The sequence below is a fragment of the Impatiens glandulifera genome, chromosome 1 (assembly GCF_907164915.1).
Source record: "Impatiens glandulifera chromosome 1, dImpGla2.1, whole genome shotgun sequence".
In the NCBI taxonomy this organism is placed as follows: domain Eukaryota; kingdom Viridiplantae; phylum Streptophyta; class Magnoliopsida; order Ericales; family Balsaminaceae; genus Impatiens; species Impatiens glandulifera.
Genome location: NC_061862.1, coordinates 120238872 through 120259252, shown reverse-complemented (window position 1 = coordinate 120259252; position 20381 = coordinate 120238872). Strand labels below are relative to the sequence as shown.

The 20381-nt window shown below is 31.1% G+C and overlaps 1 long non-coding RNA gene across 1 annotated transcript; it reads left to right on the top strand.

The window, feature by feature from the left end:
* The first annotated feature begins 13738 nt into the window (after nt 1-13738).
* Nucleotides 13739-14160, top strand: LOC124919443. Its single transcript, XR_007097579.1, has 2 exons — nt 13739-13925; nt 14023-14160. It is a non-coding gene; the product is annotated as an uncharacterized LOC124919443 (long non-coding RNA).
* The last annotated feature ends 6221 nt before the right edge of the window (nt 14161-20381 follow it).

Genomic DNA, 20381 nt, shown 5'->3' with positions numbered 1-20381 from the left:
TTGTTGGAATTTTTAGGGTCACTTGTATAATAAATAATTGTGCATGTGTCATATTTAATATAAGCCAAAATAATGTGATCTAATGTGAAATTAAGTTTATGGCTTATGGGTGTATTTGTCATGAAAATAAAGTGAGGATACCTAAGTGACATTTCTAATTTTATGAAGGGGCTAAATTAGAAATTGTCAAACTATAATAACTAACTTATTGTTGGTTATATGTAACGGTAATGGTCCCCATTTGAAGTAACGTCAATTCTCCTTTGCGTCCCCATCAACAGAGAGAGAAACCTATTGACTTACTCATCAAATGGAAGAACCATTCCATATAAGGAAAGTTTAAGGAAAGATTCATTCAATCCATGCAAAGTTTAAGGAAAGAGAAGATTCACAATTCATGCGATTAATTAAGGTACGTTTCCGCAGCATTCAAGATTTTAATTTCTCACACATTAAATTAAGATCTAATTAGGATAATTCTAACAATATTATCCGAAATAACTTTTGTGTTTTGTTTTGTCCGGTCCTTGTTTTGAGAGGAGATTTTTTTAGAAATAAAAAAGAGTTTAGAGGATGGAGAGCTTTAAAAATATAGCAGACCAATCGCACTTTGACATGTGGCACTCCGAAACTGATGGGAAGAAGAGATAAGATTTTTTTTTTTTAGCTAACAGGTGTTGTCTTTCATTGACTCATTTCTATTATCTTTGATTCATTTGTAACCATATATATATATATATTATATGTTAGAGACTTAGTTTATTAAGTCTTTTGTAAATTTTGCTGATCATATTTGCAAGATTGACATCATAATGTTGAGTGATGGAGAAAGAGTTGATTATCCTCCAATGAGTAAAGATGAAGGAGAAAGAAGAATGAGAAAAAAAAGGAAGAGAGAGGAGACGGAGAAGAAGAAGAGGAGAGGAGGAAGAAGGAGTTGGAGTTGATTACTCTCCAATTTCAGGATCTTTACTTGCCTCATCCGACAGAAGAGGATATTATGCATTTTGGAGCCTTCACAATGGAGGATCTACACATCGGTCGGCGTCCAGTTGACTTTGGAGCTAAAGCTAAACTGCATAAGAGGTCTGTTGATCATAATACTCTGAACTCACACTCTTTTTATAAAAAATAATACAATTAATTTTTTATTTATTATATTTTAAAATATAATAATAAATTATACAAATATTTATAATAATAAATAAAATTTAATTAATATATAAATAAGATTTATTTATATAAATTAAAACATACAAAATTATATATAAAATAAGAGAAATGATTAGGTGAGGGAATTTGGTGAGGGAATTTGGTGAGGGAATGACGTGGCATAATCTTATTCGCTAAAAAAAATCAAATAATTTTTCTTTTTTCTCTCTTTCCTCCGACTTTTACATTTTCCAACCAATGAAGGTGATGCCACGTCATTCCCTCACCAAATTCCCTCACTAAATTCCCTCACTCTATCACTCCTCATAAAATAATATAAATTATAGTGTTATTTATTTTAAAATTATATTTATATGATAATTATATACTATATTTTATTAATGTCAATATAATTAATAATATAAATTACTTATAAGATAAATATTAAAATAATAATTTATATAAATATAAGTATAAAATAATTTTTTATATTTCTTAACTTTAAATTAATTTTAAACTATTTCAAAATTTTATAAAAAAAATATTTTAAAAATAAATTAAAACAGTTATATTTATTTGATATATTAATTATTTTTTTAAAACAATTTATACGCACTAATAATTTATAATAGTTTTCTCGAATATCTAATTATTTAATTTGTTTTTGTTCTGATGTATTTTTTTTTTGCTCATTTTTTTTTTATATTTTTATAAAATTAGATTGAAATCTAATAAATTAGATTTTTATATTTTATATTTATATAATTAGATTTTTTTTATTTTAAATTTAATTAATTTAACTTTTACGTTTCTTAACTTAAATATTTTTAATTATATAGTTTTAAATTTTCTTAACTTAAATATTTTTAATTATATAGTTTTAAATTTATAAATTTGTTTTAAATTTATAAATTTATTTTTTTAGTTTTGTATTCTTATTTCTAATTAGATTTCGTGTGTATATATATATATATATATATATATATATATATATATATATATATATATATATATATATATATATATATATATATATATATATATATATATATATATATATATATATATATATATATATATATATATATAAATCCAATATAAACTTCCAAAAGCTTATATATGTACGGATAATAAATGCATTCCTCAAAGCTTTATACTTGCTAAAGATATATCAAATCAGGTCATACTTGGAACCCCATTTTTAAACACAATATACCCTGTTAAGATGATTAATAATAAAGGTATTACAGGAACCTTCCAGAAACATGATATTTTTCTAGAATTTATTGTGGAACCGTTTACTAAAATGTTACATAGTATATATGATAATATCAAAGCAAAACAAGATCAAATATATTTTCTAAAGCAAGAAATAAGTCTAATAGCAATAGATGAACAACTAGAAAATCCTAAATTACAAGAAAAAATAGCTCTGCTAAAAGACCAACTGTCAATAGATATTTGTAATGAACATCCTAATGCATTCTGGGATAGAAAAAAACATATAGTTTCACTACCATATGAGGAAGCTTTTAATGAAAAAAATATTCCTACAAAGGCAAGACCTTGCCAAATGAATTCAAAATATCTGGAATTATGCAAAAAAGAGATAGATGCACTATTGCATAAGGGATTAATAAGTCCATCACAATCACCTTGGTCATGTACGGCTTTCTACGTAAATAAACATTCAGAAGTCGAAAGAGGCGTGCCAAGGTTAGTAATAAACTATAAACCCCTAAACAAAGTATTAAAATGGATTAGGCACCCAATTCCTAATAAAAAAGATCTGTTAGATAGATTGTATGATAGTTTAATATTTTCAAAATTTGACTTAAAATCAGGATATTGGCAAATCCAGATTGAAAAATCTGACAGGTATAAAACAGCATTCAATGTCCCTATAGGACATTATGAATGGAATGTAATGCCATTTGGATTAAAAAAATGCTCCATCCGAATTTCAAAAAATTATGAATAATATCTTTAATCCTTATAGCACATTTATAATTGTTTACATTGATGACATATTAGTTTATTCAAAAACAATTGAAACTCATTTCAAACATTTAAATATGTTCAAAACAATAATAACTCAAAATGGACTAGTAATTTCTAAACCAAAAATGGATCTTTTCAAAACAAGAATAAGGTTTTTAGGTCATATCATCGAAAAGGGAAATATTACTCCCATTAATAGAAACATAGAATTTGCGGAAAAATTCCCATATGTGATCACTGATAAAACACAGTTAAGAAGATTTTTAGGCAGCTTAAATTATGTGGCTCCATACTATAAAAATCTAACAGAAGATACATCAATCTTATATGAAAGACTGAAGAAGAATCCAAAACCATGGTCAAACCATCATACAGAGGCTATTAAAAGAATTAAAAATAAAGTAAAGGTACTTCCTTGTTTAATGATAAGTAACCCGAATTGGGAAAAGGTAATTGAGACTGATGCATCTGACATTTGATTTGGAGGAATACTAACACAATTAGATCCAGAAACAAAGCAGGTCTATCTTGTCAGATTCTATTCAGGGAAATGGAACAACTCTCAAAAGAATTATGCGACAGTCGCCAAAGAAATTCTGGCGATAATCAAATGTGTTTTAAAATTCCAAGATGATTTATATAATCAAAAATTTATTATACGAACAGATTGCAACGCAGCTAAATTCATGTTCCAGAAAGATTTTAAACATGATGTGTCAAAACAAATGTTCGCCAGATGGCAAGCTCATTTAGTCCCATTTGATTTTGAAATAACATACAAAAAAGGGATAGATAATAATCTTCCTGATTTCTTGACCCGTGAATTTTTAAATTTACAGGAATGAGCGGAAGGGGTTATGAGTCTTTCTCTAATAGAGGAAGAGGATCCTCCTCTATCAGAGGAAGAGGTCGGGGCAGAGCACCAGAGATCATATCTCAGTATGGTAAACAAAAACTGATAGCAATGGATCTATCCCAAAGTTCGGACAGTCAAAAAGACAATCCAACGTACACCAGAATACTGGGAGATGAAGAATCAGAATCCAATAATATTGGATTTATAAGAAATGAATATACAGAAATTATATTTCTCCTAGAAGGGAAGGACCTCAAATGGAGGAATGAGCCATGGACAATAATGTAGAGGTATTTGGATAATACATCCACTCCATCAAGGACTTACAAGACCCGAATATTTTACGAACAAATACTTATTCAAAGTGGGTCATGTGAAATATCACATTTCTCTGGGGCAAACAAAGAAATTTATAATTTCAGCAAAATAATAATAAAAAAGACAATTTCGTTGGAAGATTGGGGAATATCCCCAATGAAAGAAAGAGAATTATCGTTTAATAAAACGACAACAATCAAATTTAATTATTGGGATTATTGTGATGCCTTTACTAAGGCACTATATTATGAGAATAATAAATATAAACATTCCTGGTTCATCAAGGTATGTGCCAATGTCTATAGAGGTGATATTCCCCACTAGTTCATAGACTGGTTTTACTGTTTTGGTCCCTGCCCAAAGATTTTACCAGAAGAAATCAAGGTCCTATTTGATAAATGGAGCAATGTATCTCCCCAACTTCTGCAAAAACAAGAAGCTACTTTATATATTGACGGAATAGCTACATGTTTCTTTTTTACTGAATTTCCATTCCATGGATCTGGAGATGGATTCCTGAATTTGGTTATACCAAAACAGGCATTCCCTGTCTGTTTAGGTCATCATTTTATAAATTTTGGGATAAGATGATGAGATTAGATCAGGAAACAAAGGAGCGATTCGGGAAGGAGACAATGGACCTCCTACACCAGCAAATAAGTATGTATGAAGAAAAACGACAAGTAGCGGAAGCACCGTCCTCGTTTGATTATATCTCCAAAAAATTCCGAATGAGGTCAGAGAACTTATCAAAAAGTCAGATGATATCTGCATATATTGAAGAAATGAAGAAAGACTTTATGTCTAAATTTGAAGATGATAATAAATCAAACAAATCAGATTCAACTATGGCATCCGATTATCTTCAAGACGCTCAAAGTGATGTCGCCATTGAAGACATTTTCGAAGCAATCAAAGACACCCTGGTTGAAATTTTTTTAAGAAAAGACGTTGGATCATCATCATCCAGCCAGTTCAAAATTTAAAGGGAAACAAGATCCGAAAGATGCGGAAAAAACTTATCCCGGGAATCCCGGGAGGTACTGTTTGCAGAAGAAGAAGACAAGATCCGTAATTTGCGGGAAAAAACTTATCCCGGGAATCCCGAGAATCACTTTTCAAGTTTTTAAATTTTATTTAAATGTTTTACTATAAATAGTTGTTCATGTTGGGTTGGAAGGAGGAGGCGAAAACGACCCCTGAAATCTGTATTATACTCTCTCTCTCTCTCTATTATACTCTCTAACACCATCATCCAGTTGTAATATATTTGAAGCATCATCAATAAAAGTTTGGAGGACAGTGTGTTTATCCTTCATTCCCGGGTACGTTCCAAATCTTACTACGTATTTAATTATTTGCTTTAAATGTCAAGCCTAATAGGCTAATCAAATTAGGTGTTGATCATGACCGCTAACTACCCTTCATAAAAAAAAAAAAGTAATTAATAAAAAATTAAAGCTTATCTTAGAAGTTTGAATGGACATCTGGCAAGGATTTGAAGTGTCGATCCCTTTTATAAAATGGTACTTTAATTGTGTGTTCCTGTTTAGTCCTTTTTGGCCACTGTTTAGGCATGATGGACATTATGGAACTTTAAGTTAAAGTTAAGTATTATAATTGGTTGATAGGCATTTCTTTTTATCCTAAACAAATCAATTGTCCATCGTCAGACTTTCTTTGTAAGCCTTGTTTCTTTATTTATTATATCAGATCCTTAAAATAATGGTATCAGAGCCTGGGGGATAGTTATGCAGAATGATCAACACACCTTATTAATCATGAATCTAATGAACATCATCTCAAGAAATAAAAACATAAAGAATATAAAGAAAGAGGAATATGATATTCCTAAGGATTTAGACCTCCTAAATAAGTGGACAATTCCAAAGGTTGAACCTAGATTGATATATCAACTAGGAACATTTGAAAAAATGGGTTTAAAATAAGTAGTAAAAACTACTGAAGAGTCAGTGTCACTAAATAATAGTGATATGATAATAAAACTACTATCAGATATGGATATAGCATATTATAAACGATCCTATAAATTTCTACATATAGGACTAGTGCAGGTGACATTTAAACCTTTAACCTTAGAAGGTTTACAAGAGAGCTTTATGGCAGCCCTAAGAGATGGAAGAAACTTAAATTGGAAACAATCCCTAATGGGAATAATACAGTCCAGTTTAGCTCAAGGACCAGTTTATTTTAACGTTTTTCCAAACTTACAATTATCTTTATCTGACGCAAATATAACTGACTCCCTAACATTAAATGTTAAAATACATGGATATAATTATGTTCCCGGATCGGAAGTAATGTGTGTCTGTTATAAAATATACTATAAACCATTATTCACTTTAAATCCACTTTGTAGAATAATGGACAAACCCAATAATGAAACAATTTTGATACAAACAAATTGTGATAAATCAAACATAACTAGTAGGAGACCAATTAAATGGGAAGAAATATCGTTCCCAGATAACTGGAAAATAGAACAAGCTGTACCTGTAAAACCACAGGTCCAGAATCATAATAATATATTAGATATTTGTCAAAGTGAGGAAGGAAGTGTCGAAGTAAGATTTGACACAAACCTAAAGTTATGTCCAATACAAAGACATAGCTCTATCAAATCATATATCTCACTATTAGATTATAAGGTTGAGTATCCTTCTAGGGCATCCACCTCTCAAATAAGGGAATCAACGTTTTCAGAAGATTCAACTCCAATTACAGAAGGATTATATATCAACAGACAAAATATTGTAGGGAAAATAACACCCAAACCCTAAATGAACCTGAACCGACAATGTCGGAAATGAACTTTTCTATTTAAATGATTAGTACACTCATAATAGATTTTAAAACTGGCTCTACAGCCAGAAAAATAATTTCAAAAATGATTAATTACTTTCTTTTTTTTATGAAGGGTAGTTAGCGGTCATGATCAACACCTAATTTGATTAGCCTATTAGGCTTGACATTTAAAGCAAATAATTAAATACGTAGTAAGATTTGGAACGTACCCGGGAATGAAGGATAAACACACTTTCCTCCAAACTTTTATTGATGATGCTTCAAATATATTACAACTGGATGATGGTGTTAGAGAGTACAATAGAGAGAGAGAGAGTATAATACAGATTTCAGGGGTCGTTTTTGCCTCCTCCTTCCAACCCAACATGAACAACTATTTATAGTAAAACATTTAAATAAAAGTTAAAAACTTGAATAGTGATTCCCGGGATTCCCGGGATAAGTTTTTTCCCGCAAATTACGGATCTTGTCTTCTTCTTCTGCAAACAGTACCTCCCGGGATTCCCGGGATAAGTTTTTTCCGCATCTTTCGGATCTTGTTTCCCTTTAAATTTTGAACTGGCTGGATGATGATGATCCAACGTCTTTTCTTGAAATTTTTTCAACCAGGGTGTCTTTGATTGCTTCGAAGATGTCTTCAATGGCGACATCACTTTGAGCGTCTTGAAGATAATCGGATGCCATAGTTGAATCTGATTTGTTTGATTTATTATCATCTTCAAATTTAGACATAAAGTCTTTCTTCATTTCTTCAATATATGCAGATATCATCTGATTTTTTGATAAGTTCTCTGACCTCATTCGGAATTTTTTGGAGATATAATCAAACGGGGACGGTGCTTCCGCTACTTGTCGTTTTTCTTCATACATACTTATTTGCTGGTGTAGGAGGTCCATTGTCTCCTTCCCGAATCGCTCCTTTGTTTCCTGATCTATTCTCATCATCTTATCCCAAAATTTATAAAATGATGACCTAAACAGACAGGGAATGCCTGTTTTGGTATAACCAAATTCAGGAATCCATCTCCAGATCAATGGAATGGAAAATTCAGTAAAAAAGAAACATGTAGCCATTCCGTCAATATATAAATTAGCTTCTTGTTTTTGCAGAAGCTGGGGAGATACATTGCTCCATTTATCAAATAGGACCTTGATTTCTTCTAGTAAAATCTTTGGGCAGGGACCAAAACAGTAAAACCAGTCTATGAACTAGTGGGAAATATCACCTCTATAGACATTGGCACATACCTTGATGAACCAGGAATGTTTATATTTATTATTCTCATAATATAGTGCCTTAGTAAAGGCATCACAACAATCCCAATAATTAAATTTGATTGTTGTCGTTTTATTAAACGATAATTCTCTTTCTTTCATTGGGGATATTCCCCAATCTTCCAACGAAATTGTCTTTTTTATTATTATTTTGCTGAAATTATAAATTTCTTTGTTTGCCCCAGAGAAATGTGATATTTCACATGACCCACTTTGAATAAGTATTTGTTCGTAAAATATCCGGGTCTTGTAAGTCCTTGATGGAGTGGATGTATTATCCAAATACCTCTGCATTATTGTCCATGGCTCATTCCTCCATTTGAGGTCCTTCTCTTCTAGGAGAAATATAATTTCTTTATATTCATTTCTTATAAATCCAATATTATTGGATTCTGATTCTTCATCTCCCAGTATTCTGGCGTACGTTGGATTGTCTTTTTGACTGTCCGAACTTTGGGATAGATCCATTGCTATCAGTTTTTGTTTACCATACTGAGATATGATCTCTGGTGCTCTGCCCCGACCTCTTCCTCTGATAGAGGAGGATCCTCTTCCTCTATTAGAGAAAGACTCATAACCCCTTCCGCTCATTCCTGTAAATTTAAAAATTCACGGATCAAGAAATCAGGAAGATTATTATCTATCCCTTTTTTGTATGTTATTTCAAAATCAAATGGGGCTAAATGAGCTTGCCATCTGGCGAACATTTGTTTTGACACATCATGTTTAAAATCTTTCTGGAACATGAATTTAGCTGCGTTGCAATCTGTTCGTATAATAAATTTTTGATTATATAAATCATCTTGGAATTTTAAAACACATTTGACTATCGCCGAAATTTCTTTGGCGACTGTCGCATAATTCTTTTGAGAGTTGTTCCATTTCCCTGAATGGAATCTGACAAGATAGACCTGCTTTGTTTCTGGATCTAATTGAGTTAGTATTCCTCCAAATCCAATGTCAGATGCATCAGTCTCAATTACCTTTTCCCAATCTGGGTTACTTATCATTAAACAAGGAAGTACCTTTACTTTATTTTTAATTCTTTTAATAGCCTCTGTATGATGGTTTGACCATGGTTTTGGATTCTTCTCCAGTCTTTCATATAAGATTGATGTATCTTCTGTTAAATTTTTATAGTATGGAGCCACATAATTTAAGCTGCCTAAAAATCTATGTAACTGTGTTTTATCAGTGATCACATATGGGAATTTTTCCGCAAATTCTATGTTTCTATTAATGGGAGTAATATTTCCCTTTTCGATGATATGACCTAAAAACCTTATTCTTGTTTTGAAAAGATCCATTTTTGGTTTAGAAATTATTAGTCCATTTTGAGTTATTATTGTTTTGAACATATTTAAATGTTTGAAATGAGTTTCAATTGTTTTTGAATAAACTAATATGTCATCAATGTAAACAATTATAAATGTGCTATAAGGATTAAAGATATTATTCATAATTTTTTGAAATTCGGATGGAGCATTTTTTAATCCAAATGGAATTACATTCCATTCATAATGTCCTATAAGGACATTGAATGCTGTTTTATACCTGTCAGATTTTTCAATCTGGATTTGCCAATATTCTGATTTTAAGTCAAATTTTGAAAATATTAAACTATCATACAGTCTATCTAACAGATCTTTTTTATTAGGAATTGGGTGCCTAATCCATTTTAATACTTTGTTTAGGGGTTTGTAACATTTTAGTAAACGGTTCCACAATAAATTCTAGAAAAATATCATGTTTCTGGAAGGTTCCTGTAATACCTTTATTATTAATCATCTTAATAGGGTAGATTGTGTTTAAAAATGGGGTTCCAAGTATGACCTAATTTGATATATCTTTAGCAAGTATAAAGCTTTGAGGAATGCATTTATTATCAGTACATATATAAGCTTTTGGAAGCTTATATTGGATTTGGAGTTTATCTTCCCCTGCATGCCACAGGGTATGACTTGTTTTATGAAAATACCTAGTAGGGATTAGTCCTTCCTGAATAACATTTAAATCTGCTCCGCTATCAACAAGAGCAGTAAATGATCTTGTAAAATGATTATCTATTAGGAGAGATATTTTTATGTGCCATTTTTGGGATTTAACCATTTCTATTGTGGATAAAAAATTTTCTAAGAAGATATTTTCTTCAATTTCTGCTTTGTTGTCATTATATTGATTATTTTCGCTATGGTTATCCTCAAGCTTAGTTATTCTAGACTCTTGTATAACATTCTTCTTTTTTAATATCTTAATTTCTTCCTTTAAATTATTAATTTCTTTGTAAAGATTTGTGAGTGTTGTATTCTCTTCTTTGTTTGGGATCTTGTGTCTGAGTTGATTCATTACTTCACTCATAGTGTAAGATCTATTATGATTATTATAATTGAATCTTTTTTCTTCTGGCTCTTCATATTTAGAGGATGAAGTTCCTTCTTCAGAATTAAACTGATCTATGATCTGCATTCTTAATTCTAGGTCTTTGATGGCTTTTAGTAATTCAAAAGCATGATTTGATGTTAAAACATTAACTTTCATATCTGAAAATTGAGATATGATTCTATATAATTTTGATTTGTCAATATTTTGATCTAGGTTATTTGTTTCCTTTTTAGGACAACTTAATCCTGACCGGCAAGGCTCACATTCAGAGTCTTCCGAGCTTGATTCCGAAATATTTTCATTATCTAGGTTATCTATTTCAGAATCACTAGGTATTGAATCTGAATCAGATTCTTCAGATTCTGAGTTTTGTAGAGTTTGTATTATTAATCTTTTTGTGTCTTCTGGGATTTCAAGATTATTAATTTTTTTCTTTGCCCAACAGAATTTTGAGGTGTGTCCCAATTTTCCACAGTTGTAGCATTTCTTATTTTTGAAAATTTTTGACTTGTTTTTAACCTTTTCTTCTCTCCTCTCATTCTTTATGTCCGAGTATTTTCGGGGTGGTTTTCTATATTTGTGAAATTTATTATATTTCACCCTTTTCTCTTTTCTAGATGTAGGACTATTTATACCAAATTGTTGGCAAAATTGACCTAATTGTTGTCTTTCATTTTGACTCTGTCTTTTAATTTGTTGGTTTAACCATATTTCATTACATAAGGCTAGTCCTTCCTGTATACAGGTATCTATTAATACACCATATGTATAATTTTCATATGGTATCATTGAATGACTCTTTTTGAGATTTCTTCTAACCCTTTCAGCAAATAGGCTAGGGAGGCCATCTATAAATTTGGATTTCCAATGTACATTATTGCATTCTGATAGTTCCATTACTCTACTTAGAAAGGTATCTTTGTACCATCTAAATCTGAGAGTGTCTTACACCTTAGGTTCTGTAATAATGTTCTAATTGTATCACTATTATCACTGAACATTCCCATGAAGTGTTCAATGATGTTAATTGCTAATGTATAAACTGCATGTTCAGTTAGGCTATTGTTTCTTGTTTTACAGTGTTAAGAATAGAATCTCTATTTTCTTGGGAAAAATAATTATCCCACCAGCCATTTAATTGTCCAGTGAATCCAGCAACAATCATTGTTGCTATTGTTTTATCACTATTTTTACTATTTTTACAAACTGTTGAGTACATTAACATCCTATGTACTGTATTATAAATTTGTTTGTTTGAATATCCATCAATATTCCATTCATAGATTTTGTTTCCTGAATAACTAATATCAATTGTATCTGTGTATTCTTCATGTAAAACATCCATTGGTGTTGGTCTATTGTAGTAAAATTTACTTTGTATAGGTTTATCAGCCCATTTATCTATTTTATTAATATGATCTCTATTTTCCTTGTCTAAGGTCTTAATGCTTAGCTTGCTAAATTTTTCTTCAAGAATTTTCTCAAACTCTTGCATTGGCCTTAGTTTGAAATCAGATATGATTGGAGGTGGTTGGAAAGTTGGTAAGGCTTCTTTTTCTTTCGGAATTATTTTTGACGTTCCTGGTTTGATTTCATTTAAACATTTTATTAATTTTTCAATTTTATTTTTCATGGATTGTAACTATTCTCCTAGAATATTTAGGAACAGACTTGTGTAGTTTTGTTGTTCAAACATATTATTGATATGCTTGCATGTTATTGGGAGCGTATCATTTTCAATTAAATTTTTGTATGGCGCGAAATTTAGTATTTTTTCTCCCTTTTCAATATGGATAGGTTGTTGAGGCGGATATGTCCCTAGATAGGTTTTCCCTGATTCTAATTTGAAAGTTCTTTCAATTACCGAAATATAATTTTTAACATAGGTGCTTATGAACCAAGAGGTAAAAGGAATTAAAACATTTTTCGTAGTACAGAACTCATAAAATTCTTTTTTGAATTGTTTTATTTCTGAGGTGTAAAAACTTTCAAAAAACCATTTTCTGAATTGGGTATATTCCGGATTTTTAAATTCATTTGAAATTATTTTTCTGACTGTAGAGTCAGTTTTGAAATCTATTATGGGTGTACTAATCATTTAAATAGAAAAGTTCATTTCCGACATTGTCGGTTCAGGTTCATTTAGGAGGTCTAAATCCTTAGGAATATCATATTCCTCTTTCTTTATATTCTTTATTATTTTATTTATTGAGATGATGTTCATTAGATTCATGATTAGTAAAATGTGTTGAACTACCCCAACAAATATATATATATATATATATATATATATATATATATATATATATATATATATAAAAAAAGTTTATAATATTTGTAGGAGGAGAAAAAAAATAATAAAAATAAAGAGAAGAATAGATATCATCCTCCAAGTTCAGGATCTTTCTTGAGCCTCATTTACCACTAATAGAAGAAGCAAGAGAGAAAGGTATTAAACATTTTTTACATAAGCATCCGTTGATTTTCAAAGAAGATGTTAGAAATGGATCTAAAGATGATGTATTGTATTGCAATGTTTGTGACATTGAAATTGGTAGAAATGGGTTCAGTTGTATGGAAAAATGCAAAGATTTTAATCTTCACGAAGTTTGTGCATCTTTACCGAAAGAGATGAAGGACCATCCACAACACCCACAACATCCTTTAATCCTCAACAAAGGAGGAGATTTATGTAATGCTTGCAAATATTACTGTCCGATGATGTCATTCTACTATCGTTGTGCGATTTGCAAGTTTAATGTGGATCTAAGATGCGCATCCATGTCCTTTCTTGTTTGTCCTCGCACTCTGCACGACCACGAATTGACCGCTCAGTTATTCCCGGCATCATTTTTGTGTAGGTATGTCCTATCAGTGGAGAACCTGCTCCTTCTGGATCCACGAGCAATGCTACTTACTTACTGCCTCTAAATATTACACATGGCAGTCATGATATGCATCCGCTTCAGTTATGTCATCTACAGGGAGGAGGATTAGGATTTATCCCCGAGTGTCTATGTGGCGTTTGTGAGGAAGAGATAAACAGCCGATTGGGTTACTATGTTTGTAAGAGATGTAAATACTATGTTCACATCAAATGCTCAACTAAGAAATGGTACATATCTTATTTAACTATTTTCTTACAATTATGTGCTTAGTTTTTACATTTAATTGATTAAATTCACGTGTTTTATAATCTTCTTCTTATGTAGGGATCCAATAATTGAAGAAGAAAAAGAAGTTCAAATAAATGACAAATTGATCCAATTTCCGTTGCATTCTAGTGAGGTAGTACGGAACACGCTAACCCAATTTATTAAAAATATATGTCAATGGAAGGACGAGGAAGAGGAAGATAATATCCTAAATCACGGCAGCCATGATCATCCACTTAAAGTCTTTAGTACATGATTTAAGCATGATTACAGACTTTAGTACAAGTAGAGGTGACTATAAAGTCTGCAATAGGTGCATGCTTCCTCTATTAATGAATGATGCACCATTTTATTGTTGCAACCAGTGCGATTTCTTTTTACACAAATGGTGTGCTAAATTGCCGCGTGAGTTAAAGCACCCGGATCCGGATCACACATATACAGACCCAGAAAAATACACAGACACAGACACAGAACACACACTAATCTACATGAAAAGCTGGAAAAGCTGGATGAATGCTTTGGCTTCTTTACATGCAGAGGTTGTAGGCGGGTCGGGAATGGGTTTGCCTACAAATGCAATGAATGCGAAAGCTACTACTTGGACGGTAGATGCGCTGCACTTCCTAGTCGAGTCAATTACGGGATTCACAAACACCCTTTTCGTCTGAAGTATGGGAGAACCATCGGAGGTTGCTTCTCATGTTGTAAAAGCCATTTCTTTAATGAGGTAGATAATTGCACGCTACAGAGCGACATGAGACTTACTATCTCAAACTTTTGTACCTCCTTCACATTTGGTTGTGATAGATGTCATTTTAGCATTCATCCCAAATGTTTGCTATTGCCACAAAAAATTGTTCATTGGTACGATGAACATGGATTCAAATTAACAGATCCAGATCTTTTCATTAGTAATGATAAGCAAGGTGCATCAGAATATCATTGTAAATTTTGTGAGAAGAAAATAGATCAAAAAAGATTGATGTATCACTGTTTTGAATGTGACCAATGTGCTGATGCTAATTGTGTGCGAAAGATGTTAGGTCTATTTTCAAAGCCTATCAAGTTTGGCGAACTCTATGATTCTCAGCTTCATAAAGAACATCCTCTAACCTGCATTTTGGCTGGCAGGGAGTTTCATTGTTGCAATGGACTTGACATTTGTTGGACATTTGGAATTGGCTTTGAATGTACAAATGCCAAATTAGGTTTTGTCTAATATGTTTTGTTTCACGAAAGGAATCTTTGGATAACAAAATAAAAGAGGCTCAAAGTAAGAGTTTATTTCTAAAAAGTTTATTTACCCCTTCCCAAACTCCTTTACGTTAATGATATATGTATTATTATTTCCAAACTCAATAGTACAATTCCTTAGTTAATTTCATCTTTTTAATTTTATATGAGATATGTATATGGTAATGCAATTAAGGACAACTCTTACAAGAACTGAAGAAGGTTATGTAAAGAAAACGATTTCTAAATATGATGTCATTTGTCATCAAAGTTTGACCTCCAATCTAACTTATAACCAACTAAACAATTTTTTTCTTTTATTTTAATATTAAAATATGACTTATTCTATATTATTTACAAAAATAAAAATTAAATATGCCCAATACCAACATGATCAAGCCGTACATATACCTATCAAATACATTGAAATATTGGAATTACACTGGTAAAAATATGACTTTTATCGACAGATATTACCGAAGGTTTTATAAAACTCTTCTAATTGATCCCGAGAGAACAAATCTTTCGTTATTGAAAATAGAATCCGAGAGGTGTGTAAAACTCTTGGTTTTGATTATTAGTACCGAAAGTTATGCAAATAACTCTCGGTTTTGACATTCCCAAAAAATGAAAAAAATTCTAAGTGTTGGGAGTTGGTTAATTGCGAAGGTTATTCCAAAAACTTTCGGTTTTACCTTTCCTCAAATGTTTAAATACGAAGGGTTTCCATTAAACCGTCGGAATTGACTCATCCTAAAAAATTGAAAAAATATTCTAAGTTGGAGAATAATTAATTGCGAAGTTTATTTGAAGAACTTTCGTTTTTACCTTTTCCTGAAATTGTTAATTGCGAAGGTTTATCCTATACACCTTCGGTTTTGACTCATCCAAAAAAAGACAAAAAAAATTAAATCTCGTGATTCTTATTATATATATAATTTTGTTAGATTTTGTTAAATGAATAATATATTTTGGTTATTGTGTTTGATATATATATATATATATATATATATATATATATATATATATATATATATATGAAATGCATTTAGGATGGGTGAGTCATGGATGAGTATTCGGCGTACACTAGAGAAATTGTCCCGGTCATACCAGAATTTGCTAGCACAATCAAAACTTCGGCACGTGAGGAAGAGGTGAGAAAAATGACGCTGAAAATGGAGGAAATTCGATTGAGGGATGCGGAAAGAGGCCAAATGCTTACTAAAATTAAAGCGGACAGAGCTGAAATGGCGCAAAAATTGGAGAATCTCGAACAGCAAATTGAATTGTTGAAGAGGCAGAATCAACCACCCCCTCCTCCCCCCACATCTACTAATTAATTTCTCGATTATATTGTTGATTAATTATGTATTATCTTTTCCGTACGAATGATGACATTTTGGTGTGTTTTGCTTTCATAATTATGAATTATTATTATTATCCTTTGGTTTTGGTTTATTAATGTTGTTTAGGGTTTCTTTTCTTTTATTTATTATATTGCCTTTATTTGATAAAATTATAGAACATGGTATCTTTTAAACAAAAAAAATAGAGGTAATTTCGAAGGTTTTCAAATAAACCTTCGGTTTTGACCTTTGTTTAAAAAAATCCGAATGGTCAAAACCGAAGGTTTTCAAATAATCTTTCGGTTTTGACCCTTGTTTAAATAAAATAGAAATTTTTCTAAGTGTTGGGAAGGGTCAAAACCAAAGGTTTTCAAATAAACCTTCGGTTTTGACCCTTGTTTAAATAAAACAGAAAATTTGCTAAGTGTTGGGAAGGGTCAAAACCGAAGGTTTTCAAATAAACCTTCGGTTTTGATCCTTGTTTAAATAAAATAGAAAAATTTCTAAGTGTTGGGAAGGGTCAAAAACTGAAGGTTTATTTGAAAACCTTCGGTTTTGACCATTGTTTAAAAAAATATAGAATTTTCTAAGTGTTGGGAAGGGTCAAAACCGAAGGTTTTCAAATAAACCTTCGGTTTTGACCCCTTATTTAAAAAAAACAGGAAATTTTCTAAGTGTTGAGGAAGGGTCAAAACCGAAGGTTTATTTGAAAACCTTCGGTTTTGACCCTTGTTTAAGAAAAACAGAAAATTTTTAAGTGTTGGGAATGGTCAAAACCAAAGGTTTATTTGAAAACCTTCGGCTTTCACCCTTGTTTAAAAAAAACAGAAAATTTTCTAAGTGTTAGGAAGGGTCAAAACCAAAAGTTTTCAAATAAACCTTCGGTTTTGACCCTTGTTTAAAAAAAACAAAGAATTTTCTAAATGTTGGGAAGTGTCAAAATCGAAGGTTTTCAAATAAACCTTCGGTTTTGACCCTTGTTTAAAAAAAAACATAAAATTTTCTAAGTGTTGGGAAGGGTCAAACCGGAAGGTTTTCAAATAAACCTTCTGACCCTTCCCAAAAACATTATGTTTAAGGTCAGGACCGAGAGGTTTATTCAAAACTTTCGGAAAACCCATCAAAACCGAAAGTTTTATATAAAACTTTCGGTGTCACCACTTCATAATTTGTTAAATTAATTGGTTTTTCACCTACTAATCTAGACTCCTAAATAATCTAATCAAGTGTGTGTTGTTTTTTAAAAATTAAGATTGTGTTTAATGTTAAAATGTTTATGATTGTGTTTGATTATATAAAGAAGTGTATATATATGTTTGTGTTTGATGATCACATGAATGTGTATAAAGTTTGATCATATGGATTGTGTAATGTTTTAAGGTTATCAAATGTGTTAAATTAATGTTGTTCAAGGTCATTAGAAGATTAAAAATCAATTAATTTAACAATTTGTGAAATGGTAATTCCGAGAGTTAATGGTAAAAATTTCGGAAATATCCATCAAAACCGAAAGTTATACCATTAACTCTCGGAATTACCATTTCACAAATTATTAAATTAATTGGTTTTCTACTTTCCCATCTAGACTCCTAACTAATATAATCAAGTGTGTGTTATATTTTAACAAGTAAGATTGTGTTTAATGTTAAAATGTTCATTAATGTGTTTAGAGAAGTGCATATGAATGTTTATGTAGGATTATCCTATGTATTTGTGTAATGTTTGATCATATGAATTGGGAAATATTTTAAGGATAACAAATGTGTTAAATTAATATTGTTCAAGGTTATTAGAAAGTGAGAAACCAAATAATTTAACAATTTGTCATGTTGTAAAACCGAAAGTTAAATATATAACTTTCAGAAATATTCATCAAAACCGACAGATATACCAAAACCTCTCGGTTTTTGTATTTAAATTTAATTGTATATATGTCAAAACCGAGAGATTCAGAGACATCTCTCGGAATTTAAATAATCAAAACCGAGAGTTATATGAAAACTCTCGAAATTTAAATAATCAAAACCGAGAGTTTTCATATTACTCTCGGAATTCATTTATGTTAATAAAAACCGAGAATTATATGAAAACTCTCGCAATTAATTAAGTAAAAACCGAGAGTTTTCATATAACTCTCGGAAATAACCTTTTTAATTAAAAAAAGACCTTCTTTCTTTCTTCCCCGTTTCTTTTCTCTCATCTCTCTCCCCGCTTGTTTTCGCCCGCTCCGCCAACAACCATCCGACGACGACTCCCTCCCGCTGAAGAAGACGACGCCGCCCGTAGAAGACAACGCCGCCAAGACGCCGCCCCTCTTGAAGCCTCCAAGATGCCGCCCTTCTTGAAGCCGCCTCCGCCTGAAGAAGACGTCGCGGATCCGGTTGAAGATCTACCGCAGCGCCTCCGTAGCGCCTCCGCCGCGCGTCTGATTGAAGGTCAGCTTTCAGATTTTAGGTTTAATTATTTAGATTGATTAATGTTATATATATATATGTTAGATTAGGTTGATTGATCATGTTAGAATTGGTTTGATTTGGTTTGGAATTGTTAGATTTAGGTTATATGTTCAATAATTTGGTTAGATGTAGTTAGATTTGGTTAGATTGTGTTTGAAATAGGTTGATTCATGTTAGATTTGGTTTGAAATTGTTTGATTCATGTTAGATTTAGGTTATATGTTCAATATTTTGGTTAGATTTGGTTTTTATATTGATTTATTAGATTATGTTTATCAATGTTAGATTAAGTTTGTTAGATTATATTTTGTTTGGTATATGATTTTGGTTAGATAATTTGGTTTGATTTATGTTTTATTTAGGTTAGTTTAGGTTTGAATTAGATTATATTTTCTTTGGTATATGATTTTTATTTGATTTGGTTTGATTTTTGTTTGATTTAGGTTTGATTTAAGATAATTTAGTTTGAACTGTGTTAGATTTATGTTAAATTTAAGTTAGATAATATGGTTTGATTTGGTTTGATTTTGGTTTGCTTTTGGTTTGATTGAGGTTTGATTTTGGTTTGATTTAGGTTAGAAGTTGTTTAATTTAGGGTTTTGGTTTGATTTTGGTTTCATTGTAGTTTGTTTTTGGTTATATTGAGTTTGATTATATTTATTGTTATTTGGTTTGATTTTGGTTTGATTTAGGTTAGAAGTTGTTTAATTTAGGATTTTGGTTTGATTTTGGTTTGATTGTAGTTTGTTTTTGGTTATATTGAGTTTGATTTATGAATAATATGTTATATATTGAATTTGATTATATTTATTGTTATTAGGTTTCATCCACCGTCTATTGAAGATCGTCGAGCTTCCTCCACCTTCAGCCACCTCCTCCACCGTCGCAGCGCCTCTCCACCGTCGCCGCCACAACTGCTAAATAAGGTCAGTTTTAAATGTTTTAATAATATTAGAATTATATTATTATGTTTTTAGAATTATATTTTATTTTAGTTATGAATTGAATCATGTTGATTATTGTACGCGTTCATTTTGTTCCCTTCCATTTTCTGGCGCGTGTGCCCTTTTTTTTTAATTGGCATACGCTCCCTTTTTTCGAATTGAATTGGCCCGTACAGGTTTTAAATCGAATACACTCGCAAATGTATCAATCTGATTGACTTGAGAGTCGCCACTTTAGTTTACTTCCCAAAGAAACTAAAGAAAAGAAAAATCAGAGATTCATTTTAAGAGTCCGGTGTTTGGTTACGTATTAGGAAAGGGCCTACGGCGCTATGTCCTATACGCCTGTCTTTACAGACAGTCTCTACTCCTAAGTAATTGACCATATGATGTTTGAAGGATTATTACGTTTTCGTTCTGAGTTCAGAACTCTT